The sequence below is a fragment of the Passer domesticus genome, chromosome 20, assembly GCF_036417665.1.
Source record: "Passer domesticus isolate bPasDom1 chromosome 20, bPasDom1.hap1, whole genome shotgun sequence".
Taxonomy (NCBI): domain Eukaryota; kingdom Metazoa; phylum Chordata; class Aves; order Passeriformes; family Passeridae; genus Passer; species Passer domesticus.
Window position 1 is genome coordinate 3,214,771 of NC_087493.1, and position 7,966 is coordinate 3,222,736.

The following is a 7,966-nucleotide window of genomic DNA, read 5'->3' on the forward strand; positions in this document are numbered from 1 at the left end:
TGTAAATCATCAGCAGGGAAATTTCCAGGCTTCAGTTTGCTTAGAGAACCAAATCCGCATTTCTGGAGGTTTTATGATGTGGAGCATCACTTGAGATGAAGTTTAGGTGTCATGTTAAACACAGTGGGGAATAAAATCTGTCCTGCCCAGCCCAAGAGCTGAGTTTGGAATATGGACAGAGGGCTGGAGGAGAAGCAGAGGGAAAGGAGGAGAAGCCTTCTGTGCCTGGGATACAAATATTTGTCCTGATATGCAGTTCTCTGCTCCTGCAGATCCTCTTCCCTCTGCTTTTCCTCACAGGTACAGGTTTATTCTGCCAGAGAATGGTATTTAAATACAAGCAGTGCTGATTATTTGTTCTCAAACACATATGTTCTTCCCTCCCCTGAGAGCAGGGGGAGGAGGACAGCGATGAGAGCCGGCGAATGTTTCACCCTCGCTGCAGTGACAGCTTTGATTTGTGAAACAGCTTGGAATAAAACGCCGGTAATTTTTCATGGAAAAACCAGTGGACATAATTTTTGTGTGTCTCAAAGAGAGCAGCAGAGAGCTGAAATGCCTGGACACACCATTGTCTGAGTGCCAAAATCCTGGATGGATATAAAACTCAGTGTTTTCAACCCAGAGAAATAACATTACAATCATCCCTGGTTAAGCAGATTCTGCTTGTTTATTGTTTTCCAGTATCTGCAGCTCTGCTCATCAATTTTTCACATTATTCCTTGGCTGTTTCCTCGTGTTCTGTCTCGTTGCTGGCTTGATGTTTTGCTCTCTGGAGATTTCTTCCATAAATTTTTATTATTTCCTCTGAGAAATCTTTTTTTATGATTCCCAGTAAGAGCTGGGACTGTGATATGGTGGAGGGAGAGGAGAAAGCTGGGCAGTGGAAACTCCTTTAACTTAATGCCATGGAAAAACCCCTCTGGCTCCCTGTCAGCCAAAGAAGGTCAAAGGCAGTCCGAGCTGCAGCTGTGCCAATGGATCCTAAATCCAGTATTTAATATCGATCTCCAGCTTCATAAACACCACCCTGACAGTGCTGACAGCAGCCCTGACATCAGCATGATGACACAGGGCACAAAAATGACTTCACACTGCCAGTTCTGCTCCCAGCCAGCACGGGAACAACGCTGGGAAAGAGCTTTTGTTTAATTAGTTATTGGTAATGAGGTCTGGTTAAAGGGTGAGGTGGGACTGAGGGAGCAAAGCTGGGCTGGCTCAGGGCTTGGGGCAGGGCATGTTTGACAGTGCTGGTGCAGGGGGTTAAAGCAGGGCTTTAAAGCAGATTTTGGGCTCACCTTGGCTGTGGGAAGAGGTTTTCCAGGCACTTCCAACACCAGCCCATCACTCAGGTGGTTGGAGATGGAGCTGGAGCTGATCTTCAGGTTTGGAAGAGGTATTTGGAGATTCATCTTCAGTTTTCAAAGTGATTTCTTGAGATTTATTTTCAGCTTTGAGGGAGATTTTTGGAAATCTCTGTGATTTTGGAAATCTCTGTGATGTGGATGAGCCCTACCCTACACAGGGGAGCAGGAGGGTTCCCAAGGAGCAGAGTCAGAACCTTGGTGCTGCAATCACATGGAAAACCAGACTTAGACATTCCCAGAATTGCTGGGCACATCCACCACCAGCCCATCACTCTGGTGGTGAACCAAAATCTCCAGCTCTGGAGCTGATCTTCAGCTTTTTTTCAGATTCTTTTTCAGTTTTAGAGAACATTTACAGAGATTTAGCTTCAGCTTTGAAGGAGATTTTGGAAATCCACCTGTGATCTGGCTGAACCCAACCCTACACAGGGAACAGGAGGGTTCCCAAGGAGCAGAGCTGGGGCTGAAATCACATGGAAAGCCAGACTTAGACATTCCCAAGATTGCTGGGTACATCCCTCTGAAGAATGATGGACGTGGGGCGTGCTGCCATCACTGCCCTGCCAGTGCTGAGCCCGTGGATGTCCTTTCTGAATTTGATTAAAATCTAGAACCACCACCATTAAATCATCCAAAGCCCAACAGAAATATTTAGGAAAAAGGAATGTTCCAAGTGATCTCAGTGGGATTCAGGGAAATGGTTCTGAGCTGACAAGAATTCACAGGGTAACTCCTTTTTTCATAAAATGAAGAGAGCAGGAAGAGAACCATCCAAACTTGATAAAATTAATTTTCACCTACCCCAATGAGCCCCACCTTCACTCCATCCATGAAAATCTGTGCCCACAGAATGAAAAGAAACCGAATCCAATGGGAGCAGCATGAGCCAGCATTTGGGATTGTGTAAATGAAGCACTGAGGTGGCATCATTGGGGCAGCAGGGATTTATACCAGCTGAGGATCTGGCCCATGAAGTGGGAATCACTCTTTCTGCCCTGTGATTTATGCTCTCCAGTTATTGACTGCTCCAAAATAAGCCTCTGTTATAAACAATCCGGGCAGCAAAGAAGGCAATTGTGCCTTAATGAGCCCATGGTTCAAAGCACTGCCCTGCTACATTGACCCTTCTATAGATCAGAAAGTCTCCTTGATTTAATTACCTCACAGAACCCCAGACTAGACAGCTCCAAACCTCATTTATGCCCTGATCTTGCTATTTTTTTTTATTTTGGTGCACTTTATAGTGATTTACAATTCAGCCAAGGGACTCTTCAGGCGGCCGAGGAGAATTGTTTAGAGGGGTTTGTGTGCAATTACATTTTTCTGAAGGAAAGAGAAAAGGAAAAAAAAAGCACATTTTGAGACTGAAACATCTTGTCTCCTTTCCCAAGCACAAATAATAAGCATTTCTGCCTTTTTAAGTGTAAAAGACTAGAAGCTTCAAGGGTAGAATTAAGGGAATTTAAATCAGGGGCCAGACACTGCACACACTGGAAATGTTCCCATTTGGAACTTCCCAATCCAGTGGTGCACGCAGCTTTCAGCAGATATTACAGGATTGTTCCACCAGGATTATCTCAGCTACCAGGGTATTTATTTTCCCCTTCCAATCTGTGGCACAGAGCAGTGGAAATAATCCAACGTTCCCTTGCATTCACCAACGCCTCGTCCCTCCTGTCTCAGGATGAGCCTCTCATTAGAGGAGCCTCAAAACATCCTCAAAAATTAATCCAGAATTAATCAAACGACCAAGATTACATCTTAATTTCTAAAGGAGCAACGCTGAACTGCAACCAAAGGTGCAGCAAACAGCCCTGGCTGCTCTCTGCTGCTTCCCTGGCACATGGGATTCTATCTCCCACTGCAGGGAGGGACGGGAGATAAAATCACAGATGGAAACCACGGAATCATGGAGCAGTTTGGGTTGGAAAGGACTTTAAAGCCCAACCAATCCCACCCTTGGGACACCTTCCACGATGTCAGGATGCTCCAAACCTTGGACATTCCAGGGATGGGGCAGGCACAGCTTCTCTGGAAGTTCTGCTGCAGAGAGCACCAGTGCTGGTCATGGATGATGCTGAGGGCTGATTCAGGTCCCAAAAGGGACCAGGGCTGGCTCTGCCAGGCTGGAGCTTGAGTTGGGACCTTGCATCCTCCTGACCCAGGACAGAGCAGCTCTGGCACCTCCAAATGTCTGATATTTGGTGGTTGTGTTTCACTCTTCACATTCTTGTTTTGTGACACAATTGGATCACTAAAACTGCCACTTTATCCCCTTTCTTCCCCTCCCTCCCTCCTTGATTAGTAGAGACACTTATTACAGCTTTAATAGGGAGAAACAAGTTCCCTCTGTCCTTTCCCAGTCCTAAAAATACAAGAGTGTTTTTTCCAGAGGAGCTGGTGATTGAGGTTTAAATGTTCAACCAGAATACATTAAAATGCTCTAAACATCAAGGAGGAAAAGGGAGCCCTGATACCCAGAGGAAAGTGGGGTGCTTGAGCTGAGTTACAGCACTGTAATTATTGGTGCTGTCAGAGCTTCAAATCAACATTATTTTTAGGCTCCTGTCCAATCCACAAAAAGATCTCTAAAATAATTGCAAAAAGACCTCACTTGAAGACTGTTTGTTTTGGAAAAATAGAAATCTTTGCTCCATTTCAGCATATTTCATCTTGGAGAGCAGTAATATTTTATTTGTGTTGAAAGAAGGCAGGGGCTTATTCAATATTAATAAATACTTTACAGCACGGGTTAAAGTTCTTTTCTTATTCTGCCCTGCAACCCTGCCCAGGAGGCTCCACTCCTGGGGGAGAAGATGTTTCTGCTGAAGGGACTTGAAATTAAAGAAAAATCATATTCACAGGGTACAAATCTGCCCAAATCAAGAAGTTTTCTGCCCAATATTCTGCTACGTTTTGCACATTGGTGCTAATTAGTGGTGTCAGCTAATTAAGAGAAGAATGTTAATATGACACCTGGCAGGGCAGTGTGCTCCTGGCCAGAACAAAGGGACCTGACCAATTCCTGGTCCAGGCTCTTGGTTTGGAACCCTCTGAGCCCCAGACAGAGCCTGGGAGTTGTGCCAAAGTCACTCCATGACATTAAAGACTCAAAGTGCAACTGTCTGTGGTCAGAGACAAGAAAGGGATGGAAAAGGGAAATAAACCAGATCCTAAATCAGGGGGATGTACTTGAATGGATGAGCTTTAAGGTCCCTTTCAACCCAAAAGGAAGACCAGATCCTAAACCAGGGAGGTGCACTTTTATGGATGAACTTTAAGGTCCCTTCCACCCCAAAAGGAAAACCAGATCCTAAATCGGGGGATGCACGTGAATGGATGAGCTTTAAGGTCCCTTCCACCCCAAACCATTCCATGGCTCTGTGGGTTTCCCTGGGGAGGTTTGCGGCCTGCAGGTGACAGAAGGGATTGAATTTTGGCTACTCCTGAGGATGCACAGAGCCCAAACAAAGCATTTTCTGCCTTCTTGACGTTTTTCTTTGCTTTGTTCAGTGGAAGAAAGGGGAGAAAGGAAAATGTTCGAAGTCCTGGTGGCAGTGGCTGTGGCTCAGCTCTGGCACAACCCTTCAGGCTGGTCCTGCCCCTCTGGCTCCCTGGCTTTGTGCAGAGCTGTCCCAGCAGTCCTGAGCCACTTCAAGTCACACTCCCTGTGGCCCTGGGAGCTGCTCAGTCCTGCCAGGTGCTCCCCCAAACCCCAGGGCTGCACTGGAGATGGGACCCACAACACAGGTGGGATCTGCTGGCACCACCAGGGCTTTAGGAACCAAAACCCTGCAGGGCACAGAGCTCAGCTCAGACCTTCACAGACCCCCTGGCCTCCAGGATGCTGCTAATTGTGGCCACCAAAGGCCCTGCATCCTTCCAGGTGACATTCAAACAGTGGCAATCAATCAGAGACCCAGCTGAGAGATTGGCACCTGGAGAACCATCAGCAACACAACCCCCAGGGACAAAACCCCGAAGGAAAACGGCTCTGTGGGAAGAGAAAAATGACCCCAATAATGACAGCAGGGAGCTGAAATGGCTGCAGGCAAGTCCTGGGCACGACCTGCCCAGCTGTGATGGGAATTATGGCTATGTCCTCGAGGGGACAGGAGAGGGGCACAGGAGAGGGGCACTGGTGTCAGGAATTCCTTGTCCCTCTGCAGTGGCATTTGCACCTCTCCTGCCTGGGCACTGCCCTGGCACCTCTCCCACCCGTGCTGAGCTCGGGTGCCACTGGAGAGACTCTAAAACCCAACCAAAATCTGCTTTTTTGTACCACAAACGGGACAGAAGGAGCAAACCCCATGATGATGGACACTATTGACCATGTGCCTGGGTTTTTGATGAATTACAAATCAGCAGGAGCCAGCAGAGTTTCAGAAAGTCAGATCAGTTTTGGTGTTGTTGCTTTAAACATTACCCAGGCCCTGCTGGAGAACCCAGAGATGCTGAGGGCAGAAAACTACTTCCCCTCGATCTTTTACCTCAATTTTTTTTTTTTTTTAAGTGCTTGGGAGCTTTTCAGGGCTCCCAAGTGCTGGGGACTCCTCTGCAGGCAGCAGCTGAGTGGGGCTGTTTATTTATAAGAGTCAAGCAGAGCCACACAAAAGGTTATGGCCACGGGCCAAATGTCTTTGACATCATAGCCTGTCATTAATGGCATAAATCCTCCGTGATTTCATTTCCCACTGAGCCAACCAGCATCTCTCCCAGATTATTTCAAAGGGAAAAAAAGTCTAAACATTTACCTTCAAACCCCAAACAGATCGTATCGTTCCATTCTGCTTGCCTGATATTAAATATATTCTCTTGCACATGGCATTTTTATGGCAGGTTGTGACCATTCCTGGAGCTCGTTTCAGAAGGAGATAGGCTCAGAAAGAGAAATTTTCTCATTGTTCCCTAAGGGCAAAAACAAAAAAATGACATTTCATTCAACAAAACCTTTTCTAACCACTGCACTTTGCTGTTTTAATGTATTTTTGTCCCCCAGTTCTCTGTCTGAAGGAGAGAAATATTTAAAAGCTTGTTCTCTGTGCCACAGCCTCTTCAGTGTGAGATTATTTAATGTGGAGAGGCTGGGAAAGTTTTCCTTCACACTATTTTTGTCCCCTTTTTTCCATCACATCCATAATATGCACATGGTTATGTGAAAAATATTAGGAAATCACTCTGAGCATGAAAGGTCTGAATAGACCTATAATACCAAATATTTTAATTTAAATCCTTTGGGATTTTAAGTCTTTCTGACCTGTTGATGAGCTGCTTGATAAAAAGCCAGGTGGAAAATATTTTATAATAATATCAGATAATTTTTGACCAGTCATTGCTTGTTACTGAACTGGGCCTAAAATGCCCATGAAAAGTTTTCCAAACCAGGGCTGCCACTAAACCTGCTGGGATAAACCAGGAATTGTATGCTTATATGCAAAAGCAGACAGTCAGAGGGTTGGGTTTGCCCTCACTTTTTGGAATATTTGCTGAAATGGCTCCAGATTGGCCCCTTTGAGGGGCAAATGTCCATAAAGTCAGGGAAGCTGCCACTTATCAGCTGCCCTGCAAGGAGAAGTTAACTATCTGCAATTATGGCTCTAAATGAGCTCAAAGAAAGCGAATTTAGGCTCAGCCCAAGCCCAGGTGGGGTCTAGGCACACGGGGCACCATCAGAGGTGATTTGGTGCAAATCTGGAGCTGCCTTTGCTCAGCCCCTGGAAGCTCTGGGTCCTGGGGAAAGGAATCCTATGGAGCATCCCCAGTGCCAAGGAGGATCTCCAGGCTGAAAGGATGAATGTGAATTTTCCCAGGGCAGGAAAGAACCCTCAGGGGCTCAAGAGAGAGAAGCAAAGTGCCCCCAGCCTCTGCTCAGAGGAGAAAGGACAGAGCAGGGGCTGGATGTGACAGCACAAAGCTCCCCTTGAGCCACCACTCCTGCCTCCATCCCACCTCCACCCCACAGCCCAAAGCCCTCACCACCACCAAAGAACAGCAGAAGGACCTCCAGCATACCTGAGGAAATAAAAATTGGCCGTTTCCCCCTTTTTTTGGAGCGGGCTGGGATCTCAGGAGGCGTCAGCGAGCGCACACTCCCCGGCCGTGCCGACAGCAGGGCTGTGTCAGAGCTCTCCTGCCAGAGCCAGAGTGAAAATATCCCTGCAAAGCACCAGTAGCTTCATTCTTATGACTAACACATCCCAAAGGTGCCATAACATGCAGGGAGGCAGGGAATTCTGGGGTGCTGGAAGGAGTACAGCGAGAGGAGGAGCTGCAGGCCGGAGGTTCTGAGCAAAGCCAGCGAGTTCTTTTTCCACAATTTATCATCCTACTTTTACTCCGCTCCTCTGAGCGCGCAGATGAAAAGTCCCACAACTCCAGCACGAAGTGAGCCAGCCAAGAAAAAGAAAAGCAGCCTGCCCTGCTCCCCAGGGCACAGATTATGGCTATTTGTTAATGGGTTTTGATACGTGGAGGAGACAAATTTCAAGGAAGGAATGTGGTCATCTCCTATCAGAGACAGAATCTCCCGGGCTGGAACTGAGTGTGTCTCGTGCTGGGGGCAGGCAGGGGTTGGGGTGGAATGTGGGTGGTTTTTGGCA

General features: G+C 47.0%; 1 long non-coding RNA gene across 1 annotated transcript; it reads right to left on the reverse strand.

Moving 5' to 3' along the window:
• Nucleotides 1–1,309: 1,309 nt before the first annotated feature.
• Nucleotides 1,310–7,508, reverse strand: LOC135284103 (uncharacterized). Its single transcript, XR_010349611.1, has 3 exons — nucleotides 7,380–7,508; nucleotides 6,122–6,275; nucleotides 1,310–1,568 (listed from the first exon to the last, which is right to left on the reverse strand). It is a non-coding gene; the product is annotated as an uncharacterized LOC135284103 (long non-coding RNA).
• Nucleotides 7,509–7,966: the final 458 nt, after the last annotated feature.